Below are 22,339 nucleotides of genomic sequence, written 5' to 3'. Positions count from 1 at the left end.
CTAAAAAAAGATGAAAAGAGTTCTAGACATTGTTTGCACAACGATGTGAATGTATTTAACACCACTGAACTGTACGCTTAAAATGGTTAAGGTGGAAATTTTATGTGTATTTTACCACATTAAAAATTTTTTTTACTTTTTTTTTTTTGCTGTACGCGGGCGTCTCACTGTTGTGGCCTCTCCCACTGTGGAGCACAGGCTCCGGACGCACAGGCTCAGCGGCCATGGCTCATGGGCCCAGCCGCTCCGCGGCATGTGGGATCTTCCCGGACCGGGGCACGAACCTGTGTCCCCTGCATTGGCAGGTGGACTCCCAACCACTGCGCCACCAGGGAGGCCCTTAAAAAAAAATTTAAAGCAGGAATATTTAGTTCATTTAAATTGTATGTTCATACACAAGGTTGACAAGAAAAACTCCCCTTCGTCTTCCTCACACCCCAGTCCCTGGGGTTTGCTCTGGATACAGGGAGAGCAAATCTTATCAACTGCCTTTCTTCTTAATCCAGCCTGGTAGGAAGACGCAGCTGAGCCTCAGAATATAAACTAGAAATGAAAAACAACTGAGAAATCTCCTTCTAATTCTCTGCGTCTTTTATTGAGGACGCCCAGAGTGAGGGGGCTCGGCTTTTGGGAGGGGGAAACAGCAGGACACCGTTGTGGGCAAGAGGACCCAGGGCAGGCCGGGCAGTGGAGGAGGGGTGGTGCAAGTAAAACTTCCCTGCGAGGTCATACAGAAGGAAGAGGACATTCTTTTCCAATCATGCTGCTGTAGGAAAATATTCTTCTTCCTTGATGTGGCTCCCCAGTGTACTGTCTCTGAGCATTGTTTATCATGCAAACTGTGGGCTTCCGTCCAAGAGTCACCCTCAGGGGCAGGAAGATTATAGGGAAAATGAGGAGCCGTGACCTCACCTTGCCCTGGGGGGGGGGCCAATGCCTACCCCATGCTCCTCTGTTGGAGCTCCTTGGTGATATGATTCTAAACTAGACTCATACTTGGGGAAAGGGATTCCTGTGGATTATCACGCTCCACTGTGCTGTTCAGGGTGGAAGAACAGATACCAGGGCAAGATCAGCCTGTGTATGCTTCCCTACACAGCCTAGGGAATTGACGAGGTGGTGAAATTTGAGAAAAAAGTGAGGCGAAAGCTGGTTATCCCATGAGACAACTCTTATAAATCATTTACCATTTTCCCCACTTTGATTCTGGGAATAATATTTAGCATCTGGTTTTTAAAATCCTTTTCTACTGTGCAAAGAAATACCAACCGATTGAGATCAAGCAAAAGCTGTTTATTCAGGGCTTGCTATAGCAAGAGTCAACCAACATCACTTACTTAGGTTTTGGCAGACACCCAAAAGCAGGCAGAGGAGTGAGAAAGCTTTGTACTGGCCAAAGAGGAAGGCTGCAGGTGTGCCCTGATTGGAGGCTGTTGACATGGGAAGCTGCAGGCAGGCTAACCAGAAGCATGGCATCCTATGTGATTAGTCAGGGGAACATATTTGCTTTCTCCAGTCGACCCCAAGTTGGAAGCTGCAACAAAAATTAGGGAGGCTATCAGATATTAATAAAGTCCTGGCCATTTGGGACCGATTGTTACAGGAGTTATTGTTTCACTTCCTGGACTAGTTGTTAGAGATAGAAGTCTGACTTGCAGATAGTAGGTTGGCTTCCTGGGCTGGTTGCTGCAGATTGTGGGTCAGAGTTCTGTTTTATATACGGTCTGGCCATTGTCCATTTGTATATTCAGTCTCTCACTACCAGACTGTAACGAAAAAAATGTTGCCTGCTATTCCAGTTCTACAAGGATAAAGCCATTAACCACTGGAGTTGCCCACTGACAGTGCACCTGAGGGGAATTCACTGTGAACTTCCCTCTAACTGCTTTTGCTGCGTCCCATAGGTTTTGTACGGTTGTGTTTTCATTGTCATTTGTCTCAAGGTATTTTTTAATTATCTTTTTGATTTCCTCATTGACCCATTTTTTTTAGTAGCATGTTGTTTAGTCTCCATGTAATCGTTTTTTTCTCATTTCTTTTTCTGTGGTTGATTTCTCGTTTCATGTTGTTGTGGTCAGAGCAGATGCTTGAAATAATTTCCATACTCTTAAATTTCTTGAGGTTTGTTTTGTGGTCAGTCCTAGAGAATGTTTCATGTGCACTTGAAAAGAATGTGTATTCTGGTTTTTTTGGATGTAACATCCTGAAAATATCAATTAAGTCTAACTGTTTTATTGTATCATTTAGGATCTCTGTTGCCTTGTTGATTTTCTGTATAGAGGATCTGTCCATTGATGTGAGTGGGGTGTTAAAGTCTCCTACTATTATTGTATTCCTGAGAGGAATTCAAGATGGAGAAAAACAGGAAGCATTCTGCATTCTGTGCTGGCCCCTAGATAGTTAAGATGCATCTCTAAGGACGAATTTCAAATGACCCTAGATTATTGCATATTCCCATATATAGAAAAGCACTAACATCATTAACTTGAGATGTCTGTTCTTTGTGATTTGCAGTAATCTTTTGAAGTTCAACTACATGTTTTTTCCAGCCAAAACAAATTCATATACGTCCTGGTTCCTCCCTTACTTCTTCAGAGCAGTTCCTCAGGGCTACCTGAGAGGCTGTCTCTGAGGCTATAGTCCTCCGTAAGGTCCCCAAATAAAACTTGACTCACAACTTTTATGCTGTGCGTCCTTATTTCAGTCAACAAAAGCTTGAGGTGTTTCAGCCTGAAAGTCTAGTGGTGGTGGAGCTGTAGGAGTGAAGCTTTCTTTGCTCCCTTCCTCTACTCAGGCCAGTGTAGTCATAGACATAGCAGATCAAGGTGGGGACAGTGGTCCAGAAGTTCCAGGCTTTGCCACTACCAAAGCTGAAAGTTTTGGGGACAATGAGGAAGCCTCTGCTGCGGTGTGGACAGACTCAGGAGTCTCAGTGAGAACAACCCTTCCCCAACAAGTGGAAGGTCACCTTGACCTCCAAAGGAAGCACTCCAGTGATATCGTCTGTATAAGTGGAGGGAGTTCCCAGAGAGGGAAACCCTTTTATAAAATCCCTAATACCCCGACTTTTAACTTCAGCAATAGAGTATGCCACTGAAAGTTATTGAACTTGTCAACATTGGCTTGCGTCAAATTTGTAAACAGCTCCTCGGCTGCCCCTTCCCTACCATCACCTGGCCCCCATCACTAACCGTAGAAATCTTTAGAATTTTCTCTAGGATTCATTCTCCCTTACCTGACCCCTGTAGTATTTGGTTCATAATTCTCTTATGGCTTTTAGCTTGCTGTATAGTTTATGATATTCATATTTACTTCTTTTAACCTCTGCCAGACTATAAACTGTCTTTTTTTTTTTTTTAATCACCTGCAGTGTTAGTATAGACACTGAAAAACACTCACTGATCAGTGTCCCTGTGATGGATGACACATTCATTCACCAAATACTTATTGAGAAGCTTCTCAGAGCCAAATCAGAAGATAGGCACTAGAGGATACAAAGACAAAACTGTCACTGCCCCTGGCCTCAGGGTGAGAGCAAAGCAGCCAAATAATTGCCATACGATGTGGTAAGTGCTAAGTAATGGAACGGAAGTAAGTACGAAGTGCTTTGGGAACACAAGTAAGGAAGTGACTTGCTTTGATGAGCAAATCAGGGGAGGCTTCACGGAAGAGGTAACATTTGAAGGCTGAGTGGAGGTTTTCCTTGCAGAGAAGGAGAGAGCATCCAGGTAGAGGGAACTGTAATAGAAAGAGGTGGAGCTCAGGTGATGGCATCCAGGGAAGGGCAGGTGGGGCTGGAGTTCTGGTGGAGATGTAGCTGCCTGAGTTCATAGGGGCTAGATTGTGAAGAGCCTTGAATGCCATTTTTATAAGTCATTTGGATTTAATTCTACTGGCAATGTAGAGTCCATCCAGCCTGCTAAACAGAGGGATGGCAAACACCTGTGTTTTGTTATGATAATTTTGGCACCGATGTGGCAGATGGATGGGGACACCCAGTTAAGAGGCTGCCGATGATAGGGACCTGAACTAGAGCAAGAAATAACTGAAATTCCCTTCTGCTCCTCTGGGGCAAACTGTTCTCCTTGGTAGTTTTCAGGCAATCAACTTGTCCAAAGGCAAAATCCAAGGCTCAGTGTTTCACCTACTGCGTGACTTTTTTCTTTCTCCCACTCTGTGTGTTTTCTTTTCACTTTCTTGATGATGCTGTTTGAAGCACAAAAGTTCTTAATTTTGATAAAGTTCAGTTTATCTACTTTTTTTCTTTTTCACTTGTGCTTTCAATGTCACATTTTAGTAGGTTTTGTCTAACCCAAGGTAATGAAGACTCACCCCTATGTTTCTAAGAATTTTATAGTGTTAACCCTTATGTTTCGGTCTATGACCATTTTGAGGTAATTTTTGTATATGATATGAGAAGAGTCCAACTACACTCTTTTGCATGTCGATACGTAGTTGTCCCAGCACCATTTGTTGAAAAGCCTGTTCTTTCCCCCTCTGAATTACCTTTGTTGAAAATCAATTGACTATAAACACAAAGGTTTGCTTCTAGACTCTCAGTTCATTGATCTGTATGTTTTTCTTGATGCCAGGACCACATTGTCTTTTTTTTTTTTTTAATAAATTTATTTTATTTATTTATTTATTTTTGGCTTCATTGAGTCTTCGTTGCTGCACTCCGGCTTTCTGTAGTTGTGGCGAGCGGGGGCTCCTCTTCGTTGTGGCTTGTGGGCTTCTCATTGCAGTGGCTTCTCTTGTTGTGGAGCACGGGCTCTAGGCGCATGGGCTTTGGTAGTTGCAGCACGTGTGCTCAGTAGCTGTGGCATGCGGTCTCTAGAGCGCAGGCTCTAGAGTTGTGGCTCACGGGCTTAGTTGCTCCGTGGCATGTGGGATTTTCCCGGGCCAGGGCTTGAACCCGTGTCCCCTGCATTGGCAGGCGGATTCTTAACCACTGCACCACCAGGGAAGCCCCACATTGTCTTAATGCTTTGTAATAAGTTCTGAAATCAGAAAGTGTGACTCTCCCAATTGTGTTCTTCTTTTCAAATTTATTTGGCTACTCACACCAGCATCTCAGAAGTCCCATCAGACAGCTTCTTTGGTTGTTGTTGTTAATTACTGGAGATTAACTAGCCACAGCAATTTGTTATTTGTGAACACCATAGGTTATATCTAACTCAGACACATCTGCTATCAAATGGGAGGGAAACGTTGGCAAAGAAAAAGAAAAAATTGAAACTTTTTTTATGACTTGAAAAATAAAGAACTCTAATTGTATAGCAATTGTATAAATGTATCTAAACATGTGTTTTGGGAACGCAGATGGAATCAGAATGATTGCTTCTGGCTTGTCCTTAGCTTCATGACATCCTAAGAAATTGAAAGGGTTCTAAGTACAAGACTATTCCTCCATTCTCTAGTAAAAGAAATAGGGAAGTTCTACAGAAGAACATACAAATACAAATGAGCAATATCAAGATATGAGGGAAAGTTTTGTGACCCAACAGCAAGGTGTCAATAAATCTGAAAGCTGAACCCCTAGCTCAACTTACAGATGTATGGAAAAGTATGGAAAAACAGCATATCATAAAGGAGAAATTCAGCTCTATATCCCTCTATAATTACCTAGCTTTCCTGAGAGTTTGATAAGATTTTCTCATTGTATGGGTATGTAATGGTTAATTTTCTGTTGTCTCGGAGGGTGCTTTGGAATGAGATTAATATTTAAATCTGGATTGCCCATCATAATGTGGGTAGGCCACATGCAATCAGTTGAAGACCTGAATAGGCCAAAAGACTGGCCTCCCTGAGCAAGAGGAAGTTTGCTAGCAGACTGTCTACCGACTTCGTCTGTACAATCAGCTCTCCTGGGTTTCCAGCCCGCTGCCCCACACTGCAGATTGGTACTTGCAGCTTCCATAATTGTGTGAGCCAATTCCATATAATAAATCTCCGTATAGGTCCACATCCTATTGGCTCTGTTTCTCTGGAGAACTCTGACAAATCTAGGGCATAAATAATTTCTAAACAAATAGATTGGTGTATATTTGCCTACCTCCAGAGAGAATTTATAAATTTACAAATTATAAAGCCCTTTAAAAATAAAGGAGCTTCCATTTTGATTGACTTAGGAAGCTAATCCTCTTTCATATAAATAGAAGAGAATTCAAGAAAAGAAAGATTTAATTCCATATACTCTCAATCTATCGGTTTGACAATTTTGATTTGAAAACAATAATAAGTTTTCTCTGTTTTTAACAGGGTAAAAAATAATGTTAGCTAATATTCTAACTTTTGCAAGACCTGGATTTGTTTATTCATAGAAATCCATATTAATCTGGACTCCCTAAATCTTTTACTAGTCTTGTTCTTCAGATAAGCTTACCTTAGTAATTATTTAATAACATAAAAGCGTAAGAAATTTGTATGTCCAACTACACTGAGTTACAATTATATCTTTTTTTTTTTTTTTTTTTTTTTTGCGGTATGCGGGCCTCTCACTGTTGTGGCCTCTCCCGTTGCGGAGAACAGGCTCCGGATGCGCAGGCTCAGCAGCCATGGCTCACGGGCCCAGCCGCTCCGCGGCATATGGGATCCTCCCAGACCGGGGCACGAACCCGTATCCCCTGCATCGGCAGGCGGACTCTCAACCACTGCGCCACCAGGGAGGCCCCAATTATATCTTTTAAAAGTATTTGCTCTTAAGAATTTCAAAAAATGTTAAAAACTAGTTACTCTATTTCCACTGTCTATATAAATTTCATAATATCATCTGTCTGACAATCTTTTTGATATCAGCAGTGACTGTATTATTTTATAGCATCAACTTAAATCATAATACCAAGATCCTAAATTGGCTTTGAGAGAGACCTTGGACTAATTGAGTTAATAAATAACCTTTGGATGCCCAATTTCTTGGCAGATCAAAACTAAAAAGTAAAAGAATATAAAACAAGCAAGCATAATTTTAATATATCTGCCCTTGTTGCCTGTTTTTATTCTTTAGAGAGTGACCATCAGTTAGTGAATTAATAAGGATATACCAATGCCTTTGGGTCATATTAGCATACAGGGTACTATTTGCTATGTTACAGACATGCAGAATGAATGAATGTGGCATGTGAGCTGGTGGTACACAAGCAGGCATCCTTGTAGAGCTGTGGTCTGCTGCTAGGTACCTGAGTATGGTAGACAGTGCTCCTTTGCTTCCTTTCCAGTTTTCTCTGTGCCTGAGAGGGAACAGAAGTTAGTTTCTTTGGTTAAAAGTTGTAATTAAATGAGTACTCAAATAGTAGTTGCAAAGACATACAAATATGTAAGGTAATGGATATGTTTTGTTGGGTTTTCAAGGAAATTGCTGTAGTTTTATTAAGATGGTAAGTTTAATGTGATATATGTCTTATAAAGCTATAAATTTATCATTTAATTATATGTGCATGTGTGTATGTATGTATATATATGGCATGTGAATTAGTAAAAGAGTTTGTGAATGACAGTTCAGAAAAAGAATGATCTTTGGATATCCTCTTTTTTTTGGTTTTTGTCATGATTTGAATCATTTTTAAACAAAAATTCTTTACTTCTAAGTTAGGATTCCTGGTAATTATTGTTACTTTTTAAATTTTATTTTAAATTGTCCATCTTACAAAGATTGTAACCATTTTCTTATCTTTAGACACCCATTACTTATGCTCTGATCTTTATGTATGTTCATATCTCACCTGTGATAACTCTTTTATTTTGCTTTTCCCATATTCAAGCCCTAACTTGAAAATAGCAAATTTGTTAAGATACTTCTTGCAATCTTGACCCTCCTCAGAAGCGCACTGGGCAGCACTGTTTGTCTCCTAGAGATCATTAGCATGTTGGGTTTTTCCATATTGCTTTTAGCTCAGTCACTACAAAAGCAAACTAAAACAGATGTTCCCTTGGGAGCCAAGTGTTAAATAGGCCTTTTTCTTTCCTACTCAGTCATAAGAGCAACACCTGACTTTGGGCAGCCTGACTATACTGAATCCTTCATAATTGTTCGTACAGAAAAGGCAATTTGTGCTTCAAAAGTGCTTACGCAAAAGGTAAAATCTCATTGCAAGCCTACGGTCTACCTTAGGTAGGTTTAGCTACCTTGTTTGTTGCCGTGGTGCTGTGGCAGAAACAATTAAGCTAGTTGGTGCCTCAGCGGGAATTATTCTAGCTCCCCTTCTCACTCACTGCCCTCGTAAGATTTGCTGTTCAAACCTAATTGCTTCAAAACAATGCACAATAGTCACATTTCACCTATGGCATTTTTTCGTTGTCTAATTCCCACATAATTGTCAAGAACCACTCCAACCTAAGTAATCCTAGGTTTTTTTTTCCTAGTCATCCTAGGAAATAGTAATCCTATTTCCTTAGTTTCCAACCTAAGGAAACCAATCTAGCTCCCCCTCCTAATAAAAATGAACCCCACGACTGCTGAACAGCTCTTCAAACTCAGCATTCTCTGTCCCCTGGCCAATGCTGATACATTATTTTTTCATAGTTCTTATCTTTAAAATAAAGTACATTCTGTGCTGCATAAGCTGTAACTTCTGAATTCTCTGCCTCTTAACAAGAGCATGCCACCTTGTTAAAGATTTAAGGATTCAAAACCACTTGCTGAAGATGCTCAACATCGCTAATTATTAGAGAAATGGAAATCAAAACTATAAGGTACCACCTCACACCGGTATATATCAGAATGGCGATCATCAAAAAGTCCACAAATAATAAAGGCTGGAGAGGGTGTGGAGAAAAGGGAACCCTCCTACACTGTCGGTGGGAATGTAAATTGGTACAGCCACTATGGAGAACAGTATGGAGGTTCCTCAAAAAACGAAAAATAGAACTACCATATGATCCAGCAATCCCACCCCTGTGCATATATCCAGACAAAACTGTAATTCGAAAAGATACATGAACCCCAATGTTCATAGCAGTACTAGTTACAATAGCCAAGAGATGGAAACAACCTAAATGTCCATCGACAGATGAATGCATAAAGAAGATGTGATATATATATATATATATATATATATATATATATATATAATGGAATACTACTCAGCCATTAAAAAAAGATAATGCCATTTGCAGCAACATGGATGCAACTAGAGATCATGATACTAAGTGAAGTAAGTCAGAAAGAGAAATGTACTGAGGATGCCAAGAAGTCAGCCTTGGAAAGGTCATATCAAGTATATTTAACCACAAATAATGCTCTTAAACTCTAGGGTATATACTCATGGGTTTATGATTCCCAGTGTGAAGTCACTAAGGATTCTACAACCTGGACATCCAGTCCCAATGGAGATGTATAAACCTACGGCTCAGTAAAAAGCTTTAGAATCACAGAGCTCTGAAAGTGGGTAGCTACTCAATTTCCTATATAAGACTTTTAGATTAAGATCTGTGATTAGGATATAACAGTTTAACATTTGGCTCCTTTTATTACTTCTTTCCTTTGTATGGGTCAAGGCATTAGATTGTAAAATAACTGCCATAGTTGTTTTTGCCTTTCTCTCAGCTGTCTTCTTTCCCATAAACTCTCTGAACTCCCTTATTTACCTGTCTCAAACAATTGTAATGGCTGCCAATTTTTCCAACAAGTGGTTTTACCATCTGTCTTTAGACTCCTCTAATAAGACCTGCTAACATATATCCATATGTCTTCACTGAACCTAGGCCCCCAACCATTAGCTGCTGTTCCTAAAAAGTACAAAGACCTCAAAGGAATCCAAGGAATTTGAGGGATAAAGAGACATGAGACTAATTCTCCTGATTAGGTTTAGGCCGACTAGGAAACTGGATACAAATGGTTCCAAATTTTAAAATTATATTTGTAATTATTCTATTTCTTGAGCACTTCCAATATGTGTTTAAATATTACTATAAACTGTTATCTCAAACCAACGTCTAGTGGATGATACCACATCAAGAGACACAAAATTCTTCGTGGTCAACCATGGTCTTGGATCTGAATTTGACCACAAAAAGGGAGTAAGTATTTATAACAAGTCCTAGCTCAACTATGGTGTAGGTACCAAAGGAAGACCATCAGCAGGAAATATGAAAGATGAACATACCACCTTCCTACTCCACAGCTGAGTCACAAGATTTCTTGGAAAAATGACGAATAACTAAAATTACCTTCCCTGATAATAATGCAGTCTGCTTGGATGCAAATTGCCCTCTTGATAGTTTTTAGCCAATCAGCACATCCAAGGACAAAACAAAACAAAACGTTTTGTCATTTCTCCCCTGACTGAGAGTGTTCCCTCCATAAACCCTGTTTTGTCTATTGGATGGCAATCTGTATACAACTAATCTCCCTAATAGATGAGTAAATGTCAGCTGTGCTTTAAATTAATGTCTCTGAGCTGTTCTTTAACAAGGGTGATGTCAACATCCAAGATAGGGAATAAAAGCAGGGAAGTTAGTCTGGAAAGGGGTTAATGTTTGGAACATGCCGAGTTTGTGGTACTTGTAAAGGACATACAGGTGATAAGCAATTAATTAAAGGAAAGATGGAGGCTGAAGCAGAAATTAGAGGTGATTAACACAGATGTGGTATGGAAGATTTTGTAATAGATTACCCAGTAGTGCATAATGTTAAAATGGTGAGTCACCACTGTCTGAGAGGAAGAAATTTTCTTCTATCCCTCTAGGTTCTTCTGGTTGGTCTAAGAATTAAGTTGACATGAGACAGATTAACAGGAGAAAATCAAACAAAAGTTTAATAACATGTATACATGGGAGAGCCCAGGAAAAATGAATAACTCTCAAAAATGACTGAAACCCTCACCTTAAATACCACTTTTAGCTAAAGACAAAAGAGGATATTGGGGGTTGTTGTTTCGGACCTCAAAGGAGAAGAAGGCAATTTATGTGAAGACGGAAAAGCAAGTGTTTGGTAAACAAATGTTTGCTGGGCCACAGAGAGACACTGGGACACAGAGAGAAATTCTAACAAACAAACTTTGCTAACTTCCTCCCTGTCTATACACCTAGTTCACACTATAGTGATCTATGGTGATAGTTCCTTTCCTGGAACAGGTCCTCTGTCTACATTCTTTAGGCAGTTAGGGGACCGGCCAAAGGTTCTTCATGAGTCTTTTGGGCCTTGATTGTTTTCATCTCGAAATAATCCACATGCCAAAGAGATACTTTGGGGTGGCAAATTTTGCTCTCCTACACCAACAAATTAACTATGCCACCATCTGAGGGATGTCTGAAGAAGAGGCGCAGGCAAAGAAGATGGACTGAGCCACGCCATGAAATTAAAGAGGAGCAAAGCAATTTATTTGATCACATACGAAGTGACATTGCTTTTAAGACATCTCTGTTTCGGAAATGTTGAAAATTGAGCATCTTAGCATTGATGAAATACAGCAGAATGTGGGCTGAAGAGGAGGCATTGGATTTGGAAATTAGGGAGTCATTGGTTAATCCATTTCACTAAGTTGGTAAGTGCAGAACTGGATCGCTGTGAGTTGGAGCAAATGGGAGTGTGGAAGTAGGAAATCTTTGCTGACCACTACTTTACAAATGGGAAGATGTGATAAAGCTTGAATGAGGCAGGACACAAAGGAAGGTAATTTTTGTATGAAGAAGAACTGAGCCTCTTTGACAGCTAAGAAGCAGCTGATGGAAAGGTAGAGATCAGAGGTCCATGTTGGGCAGGATAGAGTAGATTAGTGGAGGGGGTACAGCTATGGAGTCAGTTGGGGCTGGGTTTAAGTAGTCACTTTCCTACTTACTGTTATCTGACACTGGACATTTCAATTAGACCTTCTGAGCCTTGGTCTACTCATTTGTAACAGCAGGGTAATCATTCCCCTACTTCATGAAGTTGTTGTATGTATTAAGTGAGATTATCCACTTAATGAAGTGTTGGGCACAGTGGCCAGGACGTATTAAATGCTCAATAAATGAGATCTACTATTAAGAGATTAAGAAAGAACATAATTGATTAGCCAAATGCAGGTGGGAAAGGATGGAATCAAGTTCATAGGTGGAGGAATTAGCCCTGAAAGGGAGGAGGGATCCCTATGTGGTGGTACTAAAAGATGTCCATAAATTCTTTGATCCCCTTTCCTTCAAAAAATGGACCCTAATTACCCTCCCCTTGAGTGTAGGTAGTACTTGGTGAGTCACCTCTAACTAATAGAATGTGGTGGGAGTGACAGTATGCAACGTTGAGAGTAAGTTATAAAAGGTGTTGTGACCTCCATACTTGTTCTTTGGATTACTCAATCTGGGGGAAGCCAGCTGATATTTCATGAGAACATGCAAGCATTTCAGTGGAGAGGCCCATGTGGTAAGGGATTCAGGCCTTCTGCCAACAGCCAGGTGAGTGATCCATCTTGGAAGGTGGTCTTCTAGCCCCAGTTAAGCTTTCACATGAGTGTAGCCTGAGCTGACATCTTAACTGCAACCTCATGAAGGACCCTGAGCCAGGCTCTCCCAATTAAGCTACTTCAAAATTCCTGACTCATGGGACCTCTGAGATAATAAGCGTACTTTTAAGCTACTAAATCTAAGGATGATTTGTTACACAGCAATAGAAAACGAACACTCCCTCTTTCTCTGAGACAAAAAGAAAGTGGAGAATGATAGGTGAGGACAGGCATGATATGGAAAGGAGAAAAGGTAGGTGCCTGATGGTCTCATTTTCTCTTAAGATTAAAATACAGGACATGTTATTTGCTGACCATGAGGTAGCTTGATGAGACTGGCAGAAGAGACAGGCAGGAAATAGGCAAGGGAATCTACTAGGAACACAAGTAAGATTCATGATTCCCTTTCGTGCCTCTCTTCCCTTATGCCAGATGCAACCACAGAAATCACACTTGATATTGGAACTAGATCAGCCCCCATGCACTGAGCCTTCATCTCAAGTGTGAAATTCAGAGGCATTGCAGCCTGAGCCAGCCCCAGAGACTGCCTGTGTGGGCAAACGGCTGATGATTGAGTTCAGGACTGAGGATGGCTCAGGCTCATCTTGGGAAAGTACTCCCTGCTGTCAAGCATGATTAGCCAGAGCTATATAGAGCCTAGCATATTATTTATGAAGAGGGATAGAATATCAGAGGGAAATATTATAAGAGAAAAATCGACAGGCCTTATGGATTCTGCTACAAGCATATTGCAGTAAAGGGAAAGCCCTACAGTCTTTTAAATATCTCATTTGTATTATTCTTTCATCCTTGGTCCATTTTCCCTCCACCCCTCCTCTCTGGTTATTAGCAAGGGAGCCCTGGGAATTCTCCTGATTGAGCCAGCTATCAATCTTTATCACAGAACAAGGTGGAGCTCCAGCACATAGAAGAGGCCAGGTTAAGGCTGCCCTCTCCCAGTTATACCACCTTATAGCCTTGGTCTCTTTAAACCCTAAAGGCCCACCAGGAATTGAATCACTGCGGCTCCTTACAGAGTGGCAGTTCCTGCTCTCCTTGGGAGCTTAACTTCGCTTTGTACTGATTCTGTTTGCAAATTGGGAAACTTAAACTGTACTGCAAAACTGGTACCTTTTCTACATTACACAATTGATTCAATTCATTCATTCATCCTTTCACTCAGCTATTCAATTATTTAGCAACTCATTATTGAGTGCCTACTCAGTAATGGGACTGGCATGTACTAAGTGTTGGGAACAAAAAATGAATACTATGTTCTTGAGGAGTAGTAAAATGGCCTGCTGGCACATATATCATATTTATTGAGTATCACTCAATAAATTTGTGTTGAATGAATGATAATCCCTGCCCTCTATGGGCATCCTAGTCTAGTAGGGGGAGGGAAGCATGTTAACAAGTAATTACAATAGTTTTAGTGCAATAGTAAAGGAATAATTCCAGTATTATAAATATAGAGGACTGTATCTACCTGGAAGTTAGGGATGGTTTGATAAAGGAAGTAACATTTGTTTGATCTTGAAGAACAAATAAGAGTTTTTCCAGGAAAGGAATGTAGGAAAAGTCTTTGCATGCAGCCCCAAATTCACAGGTCTTATTTTTAGCAGGTTTCTTTTCACTCCAATCTAATCCTAATTTGCTAATATACATATTAATCAATATTTTGCTGGTTTTCAATCTTTTGAGTTTATTTTTGCTTTTGTTCCCTAGGCAATGATCGGTTGGCAAAGTTAGATGCAAAACAATTATACAGAAGAGATTATTTTTGACAGAGTGGTTGAAATGAATTCAAGGAAAAAAAGATGTATTTTAAGTTCCTTCCTCAGAAATATTTTAATTTATTGTAATTTCTAAGACAGATGGAAGATAGTCTTCCTAAAAATGGTCTCCCTATTACCGCTAAACCTTCCTCTCTGACACCTGGCTAAGAACCCAGAAAACATGCCTGGTTCTTTTCCAGACCAGTGTTTACTGTTATTTGCTCACTTTGGAGTAGCTTAGGAGCCCATCAGATATTGTACACCAGACTGGCAGAAGGACTTGGAACCGCCAAATATAAAAACCAAATTGGTCATCATCAATTCATTAGTGATTATATATAGAGAAAAATTTTAATTACTTGACAGCATGGAAAATCACATTACACCAGGGAGTAGAACTTGCTAAGCCCACAGATTCCTCCAAATTGGAATTTAGAAAGAACTCTTATTTGCAGCAGAAAACATGAATCAATACTGACACTTCGTAAAATGTTTTAATGACTAAGCTCAAGCATTTTGTCTCAAGAAGCTACTGGCCTAACAACACCTGCCACTGTTACCAATGCTGATTAAATAATTTCCATGAAGTGGTCTAACCTGTTCTATTAAGCCGGTGAACTGCTTTGACAATCTTAAAGGAATGAACAAGGAACAAAGTAAGAAGGATGGGAAATAGAAAGAGCCAAGGAGTCAAATCTTTTTCCAGTTTAATTGAGAATTTTGGATTCTATCACGTTTGCACTCAGCCTTGCCATCAAATTCTTATTTTCAGCAGCTTGCAACCATTACTGCATTTAATAGAGGTTGATGGTTGATGAGTATTTTTATACATAACTGCGGTTTCACACTGATTCTCAGGTGTTTAACCAGCAAAGCCATGCAACGCTTCGCTGAGTCAGTCCCATGAGAAAGGGTTATCACCTGCTGAGCCCGGCAGTGGGAAACCAGAGCAGTACAAAGATTTAGAATCTTCCCTTTCTAGCTGACATACCATGGCTTGTCTTCAATTTTCTGGATAATTTAGGATTTTATTTAATATGATTTTTCAAGAACTGAACAATCATCCTAAACAAATCAAGGCCAGACTATTATTAACACAGAGCAGCATTTCCCACACTCTCAGTACCATGCTCTCCACTTCAAAGGGGTTCTGTGACAGAGGAGGTTTGGGAAAGTCAGGAGTAAACAGAGCTCACAAGGTTTCTTTACTACAGGCATCCCTCAGATTTCTTTGTGTGGTGGCAGACATCTTGGATCTCCAGGAGGAAATATAGAATACAGTGGTTTCCAGCTCATTTGACCACAGAAGCTGTTTTTTTTTTTTTTTAATCTGTATTGGAGTATAATTGCTTCACAATACTGTGTTAGTTTCTGTTGCACAACAAAGTGAATCAGCCATAGGCATACACATGTCCCCATATCCCCTCCCTCTTGAGCCTCCCTCCCATCCTTCCTCTCCCATCCTCTCTAGGTCATGGCAAAGCACTGAGCCGATCTCCCTGTGCTGTGCTGCTGCTCCCCACCAGCCAGCTATTTTACATTCCGTAGTGTGTATATGTCGCTGCTACTCTCACCAGAAGCTGTTTTTGAATGCAAGACCATCTGATGGGGTTGATGTCCCACAGAGCATACTTCGGGAAATATTGCTGTTCAAGTATACTTGTTATTCTCGAGCACTCCACATTGTTAATAGAGCAGTGGACACGCTAAGAAGGATACTCCAAGGAAGGGGCAGCATATTAGTAATGACTGACTTTCCCTTCCCACAGCATCCACTGACTACCTACTAGGGGCAAGGGTTCTGGCACCGTACCTTTCAAAATAGAAAGGGCCTTGCATTCCTTGAGTGCAGTGCATATGGGAATGGGAGTGACCTGTTAGGGAGACATGTCAAATCCTTTAACCTCTTCACCCCCACTTCAAATCAAAGGAATTTAATGTCCAAGTTACCTACCAATATTCTGCTGTTACCTCTCACAACCACTAATTAGAAACCCTTGGAAATGAAGTTTTTCTTTTTCTATATTTTCTATTGAGGTGAAATTCACATAACATAAAATTAACCATTCAAAATGAACATTTCAGTGGCATGTAATGTCCAGTGCATTCACAATGTTGTGCAGCCACCTCTTTCTAGTTACAAGACAGTTCCAAAACAAAACCTCATACCCATTAAGTTACTCCCCATTCCCCTCTCCCCACAGCGCTGGTAACCACCAATCACCTTTCTGTTTCTATGGACTTACCTATTTCATATAAATGGAATCATACAATACGTGACCTTTTGTATCTGGCTTCTTTCAATTACCATAATATTTTTTAAGATTTACCCACATTGTAGCATGTGGATGTAGCATCTACATCATTCCTTTTTTTAATACATCTTTATTGTAGTATAATTGCGTCACAATACTGTGTTAGTTCCTGTTGCACAAAACAGTGAATCAGCCATATGCATACATATATCCCCATGTCCCTTTCCTCTTGAGCCTCCCTCCCACCCTCCCTACCCCACCCCTCTAGGTGGTCGCAAAGCACTGAGATGATCTCCCTGTGCTATGCTGTTGCTTCCCACTAGCTAGCTATTTTACATTTGGTAGTGCCTGAATGATTTCCTACTGTATGGATACATCACCATGTGTTTATCCATTTGTCCCTTGATGGACTTTGGGTTGTTTCCACCTTTTGACTATTGTGAATAGTACTGCTATGAACGTTCATGTATTTGAATATCTGTTTTCAATTCATTTGGGTATGTACCCTGGAGTGGAATTGTTGGGTCATGGAAATAAAATTTTGCTACTGCAATTTTGTGGCACCATAAGGCAAATCAAACAGTTCATATGATTTAGCTAGCTTGAGACATAGTTTTTATGCATTGGGAAAACATGCATATAAAATGCACTACCCACAGGAAGCTTAGAGAATGACTTACTGAAGCAAGTTTCTTCTCTATACACAAAACATACCTATTTCTCCCATGAATACTGTTCATTTCCAGTGAGCCATTTGAGTTTGTGTTACTCAGCTGTATAGAGTGTCTGTTGTCTTCTCAGCCAATAAGCGTTTAACAAAGACAATAAGTAGAGATGCCTTTTGGTAGCTCTATTATTGGAATGTGTGGTACCCATGTGAAAGCAGAAATAATAAAGAAGAAAAAAGGTTGACACCAGCACTAGATCAGCTCTTCTGGAAAGATTTTGAAATATCCAGAGTTGTATTATAGTCAGGTAAACCAGCTTCACTTGCATATATGTCTCTGAGAAGAGTTAATTATCAATTAAATATTGTTGAATAGACTGAAAACGTGAAATCCAAGAACATTAATGGAGCAGAGAACCCAAGCATAGTTCTCACTTTCCAAAAATGTTTCCAAATGCTTAACCTAGGCCTCAGTCCAAAGTCAGTCTTCTTATGGGGACATTAAGAAAAACTGGGCTCTCATCTAATTACTGTGCATGGTATTAGGAGTTTTCTGAGTTTAAATTTCTTTCTAGGAAGAAAAGAATGAGGTCTATCACCAAGGGAAATATTGGGATTTTCATTTAAGTAAATCTACATTCTAAAATGTTATTACTGGGCTTCCCTGGTGGCGCAGTGGTTGAGAGCCCACCTGCCGACGCAGGGGACACGGGTTCGTGCCCCGGTCCAGGAAGATCCCACATGCTGGGGAGCGGCTGGGCCTGTGAGCCATGGCCGCTGAGCCTGCGCGTCCGGAGCCTGTGCTCCACAACGGGAGAAGCCACAACAGTGAGAGGACCGCGTACTGAAAAAAGACTTTTTTAAAAAAATAATAAAATGTTATTACTTAGATTACTCCTGTTATTAACAGTAAAAACATGCAGCAAATTTTTTTTACATTTTAATTTCAGCTGAATTTAAAGTGTTAGAAATAACATGGACATATAAGCGGAGAAAATGAATATATTATGATGCAGTTTGTCAGACTTTAACATTAACAGTAGTAAATCTTGAGAATGGTTCCTCTGGATCTAATATACCTGTGGTAAATAACATGGAGATAGCTGAATTGCTGTATATTTCCAGGACCTTCTGTAACTGATTTAAGGTTGGCAGTAGGATCTAACAGATCATTATCCTAGAACATATGTGAGACCTTCTTCAGTGCCAGATTAGGGAAATATTCTTGTTCTTGTATCCACTGACATCTCAAAGAGCAAAGAGGGAACATCCAGATAGGCATCGTAAGATTCTACAGCTTTGGGGCCTGCAGAATGAGATCATATCCTTCCATAGAGCAAGGTTGAGTTGATCTGGCCTAATTATCTGATTGATGTGTTGAGAGGTAGGCCAACTTGGAAATGTATTTGCTGCATCAATTTTCTCTTTAGGCAATTTATTTAGTCATTACCCTCTTTTTATCCTTGTGACATGAGATCTCTAGATATTGACCTAAAATTACATAAGATGTGAATTTAATAATATTAATAATATATGTATTTTTAAATAATAAAAGAAATATAAGAATACATGCTCAAACATGCAAAAAAAAGTAAAAGAATACAGAATGAAAAGATGAAAGCTTTTTGTTTAACTTGCTCCCCTCCCAATGCCATTTCCCTTCCCACAGGTAAGCACCGTTAACAGTTCGGTGGATGCCTTTCCAAAGTGTATTGTTATAGATATAAATAGACATAGAGATAGATATCAAAAGAGACCATTTACCCAAGCACTAAATAATAAACTTTATTGGAACTAATTTTCAGGGTTAATCTCAAATCAAGAATACAGATTAACTACCAAGTCTATCAATCAAATCTATCAAATTACTGAGAAATTACTGCCTCCTGGAGTTTTACTATTCTTTTTTTCCCAAAAAAAAGCATTTTGGGGACTTCCCTGGCAGTCCAGCAGTTAGGACTCTGAGCTTCCACTGCAAGGGGTGAGAGTTCGATCCCTGGTCAGGGAACTAAGATCCCACATGCTGCTAGGTGCAGCCAAAAAGTAAAAAACAAACAAACAAAAAAAACCCCCAAAAAACATATTGGGTTTAACGTATTCTGACATGTTTCCCTGTCATATGCCAGACCATAAGCTGGGAGAAGACATAAATACTACTATGGCTAATAAAATTTACACAGGATCCCATATGTTAGAGCATTAGTATAAATTTTTAAATAACTCAGAGCTGAAGTGCCTCTCAGTAAATCAAGGAAAGCTGGAAAAAATCAAAGAGAAAAAAAGATTTGGGAGCCTGTGCAAAGGGTAGGGGAGATTTTGACTCTGGTTCAATTAGTCAGCGAGTATTTACTATTCATCTCTGCTGTAGTAAGCATTGTAGGTATACAGAAATACGAAGTGTGGTCCCCACCTCCAGTGGGTTTACTATCACCTGAGAAATCAGACCAGCCAGACAGAATGGAATCAGATAATAAAGGCTTGCACAAAGGCTTGAACTTGATAAAGTGATAAATAGCAGGCAGCCTCTGAAGGTTTCTACTCAAAGGAGTGATACAATAAAAAATCCAAAAAAAAAAAATTAAAAGACTATGTCTTTACCCCCTTGCATCCCTTCATTTCCCCTCCATAATTACTGCCCCAGTTCAGGCTTTCATGACCTTGCCTACTGCAGTGAACTTACATCCAGCACTCAGCCATCTCCCCATCCTACCCCCTCCCAGGTCATCCTACATACAGCCACAAGAAGGAGTTTCCAAAGGTGCAGGAGAGGGCTCAAAAGTAAAAAAAGTCTCCCCTTTGACCACCAAATAGTATGAACTTCTGAGTGAAAATTCAAGGCCCTCCCATCAACTATGCTAATCTCCTTCCAGACTTGTCTCCCATTTCCTGGTATAAATCCATTGCTCTATTGAAATTGAACTACTCACCACTCCCCAAACCCATGTCTGTGCTGTCTTCATGTGATTCACACCCTTAACCCATCTCCACAGAAAAGAAGAGTCCAGGAAACTGTTGCAGGGGTCCAGATGTGTGATGATGACACCAGGGCGAGGATGGGGAGCATGGGAATGCAGAGGAAGGCAGAAACGAAGGGAATAGTAACAGATCTACTGACTGGGCATAGGTTTAAAAGGAGAGCAGAGATCAGTCAGAGGTAACTCATTTTAGGTTTTAGGCAATGAATAGAATTCTTTCCAGTAACTGCTTATTCCACATCCTTGTAGTTGTTGGAGGTTCATACTTATTTCATACTGCCAGTGTAACCTGGGACCACATATAATTAATAGTAATTTCTTGAAGTTTCTTAGTTTTCCTGGGTCTCTTCCATGTATTCGTGTTATTAAACTTTTGTTTGATTTTCTCCTGTTTAAAAAAAATAATGATTCTCTATACTTTAGGTCAGTAATATATATTTATTTAAAATAATACAGGCAGAGCAAAATACTTTAGCTCCCAAAGGAACTAGAAGTCTTCAAGATACACTCTAAAATATTGTTGTGGAATTAAATATGCTGCTTTTCCCATAAACTATATGCATTTAATAAGAATTTTAATTTCATTACCAGAGTGGTTTGGAGTACACGGTGGATGAGATTGCCTTGTGAAAACTGAAGTGAGAAACTCAACTGGATCTTGGTAAGGCTGGATCCAGGCACTGGAAAGAACTCAGGACTCAGATTTTTCTATCTCCCTTCTCCCCTTAGGCTGTGGTCTGCTCTCTTCTCTGTCACTCAGATCACCTTCCTCCTCTTCTCATTCCTTCTGTTGTAAACGTGGCTGAGACCAGCTCAGAGTGTTACAAGCTACAGTCTTGGCACCCACAGAGTAACCTAACCCTTTCAGACTCAAGTTCAAATTCTCAGGGAAGAAAACTACAATGAGCAGGAAAACCAGATCCCTGTGTTCCCAGATCAGTGCTTCCTTCTCTGGAAGGAAAATCTACTCAAAAGACAAATTACAATTGGAAAGTTGTTTGGTGGGCATGGAATCACACCTCCAATCCCTCAGCAGTCCGGTCTTCTCTGCCATAAAAAAGCACCCGTATCAGTCCTTTCTACCTTCACTCTCACCACCCTAGTCCAAAGCCACCATCTTGTCAAAACTTCTGGAATAGCTTCTTTGTCTCTTAACTATCATTTTTATCCCTTTGGAATTGATTCTCCACTCAGCATCCAGAATTATCCTATTAAAAAGTAAGTCACATCATATGCCTGCCTAAAACACCCCAATAGCGTTTGATTTCTTAGAATAAAATCCAGACTCCATATCGTGGTCTTCAAGGTGTTACACGAGCTGGCCCTTGCCTACTTCTCCACCTCATCTCTTACCACTCCTTCTCTTCTTCCTTCCACTCTAACCAGCTGACCGCCTTGATGTCCCTCAGACATGCTAAACTCACACCCGAAGCCTTCTCATTTGGCTTTTATTTTCCTCATGGAAGAAAATGCATTGATCAATGAACACAGGTATCTGGTTTATCTGCTACAGTTCTCATCTTATACCAAAAAATTGGCTTTCTGATGTGTACATCCATCTCTCATGAGTCTGGTTGTGCAAATCTTCTCCCAGAGCCAAGATTAAATTTCTCAGCCCACGGAGCTAAGAGATAGATTCATGTCACCCAGTCCCTTTCTGTCCCACTGAAGTTCTACTGCCCCAAATGGCCTTGCCTAAGCAGCCAGCTGCCCTTCGTCAGCAGACACACTGCCTTCTCACCATACACCTCTTCAAACTTGCCATGATGTGCAAATGTTTTGCCTCAAAGTGTTCTTTTAAAAATGATAGCGCTGATATTGATGGCAACAATGGTATTCAAAGTGGATGAGTGAGTTGGTCCACTGAGGTGTGAAAACGATTAAAATTCTATTTTTATTTTTAATCCGAAATATTAGAATTTTTATTCATTTATTTATTTATTCTGTGGCCGTGCCTTGCAGCTTGTGGGATCTTTGTTCCCCTACCAGGGATTGAACCCAGGCCCTCAGCAGTGAAAGTGCAGAGTCCTAACCACTGGGCTGCCAGGGAATTCCCTAGAATTTTTTACTATGCTTTACCTTTACTATATTTAGTAAATCTATACTAATATAAGAATTTTCCTTTAACACTAGAACCCACAGTCCTTCAGATAGTCATCATCTGTCTCTTAAGAGATATGAGGTACCCTGGGGGAGGGGTGGGAGTACCTTCCTGAGGAGCGATTGACAGTGACACTAGCCCTCCTTC

At 40.2% G+C, this 22,339-nt stretch overlaps 1 long non-coding RNA gene across 1 annotated transcript in view; it reads left to right on the top strand.

The window, feature by feature from the left end:
• The window catches only part of LOC308622422, a 67,445-nt gene that overhangs the window by 40,863 nt on the left and 4,243 nt on the right, over window positions 1–22,339 (top strand). Inside the window, exons 2-3 of the long non-coding RNA XR_014016629.1 lie at window positions 3,371–3,566; window positions 20,683–20,752. This is a non-coding gene — a long non-coding RNA (uncharacterized lncRNA). The remainder of the gene's footprint in view (window positions 1–3,370; window positions 3,567–20,682; window positions 20,753–22,339) is intronic.

This window comes from Mesoplodon bidens, assembly GCF_964165515.1.
Source record: "Mesoplodon bidens genome assembly, chromosome: 9".
NCBI classification, from domain to species: Eukaryota; Metazoa; Chordata; class Mammalia; order Artiodactyla; family Ziphiidae; genus Mesoplodon; species Mesoplodon bidens.
This window is presented reverse-complemented; position numbering and strand designations above follow the sequence as displayed.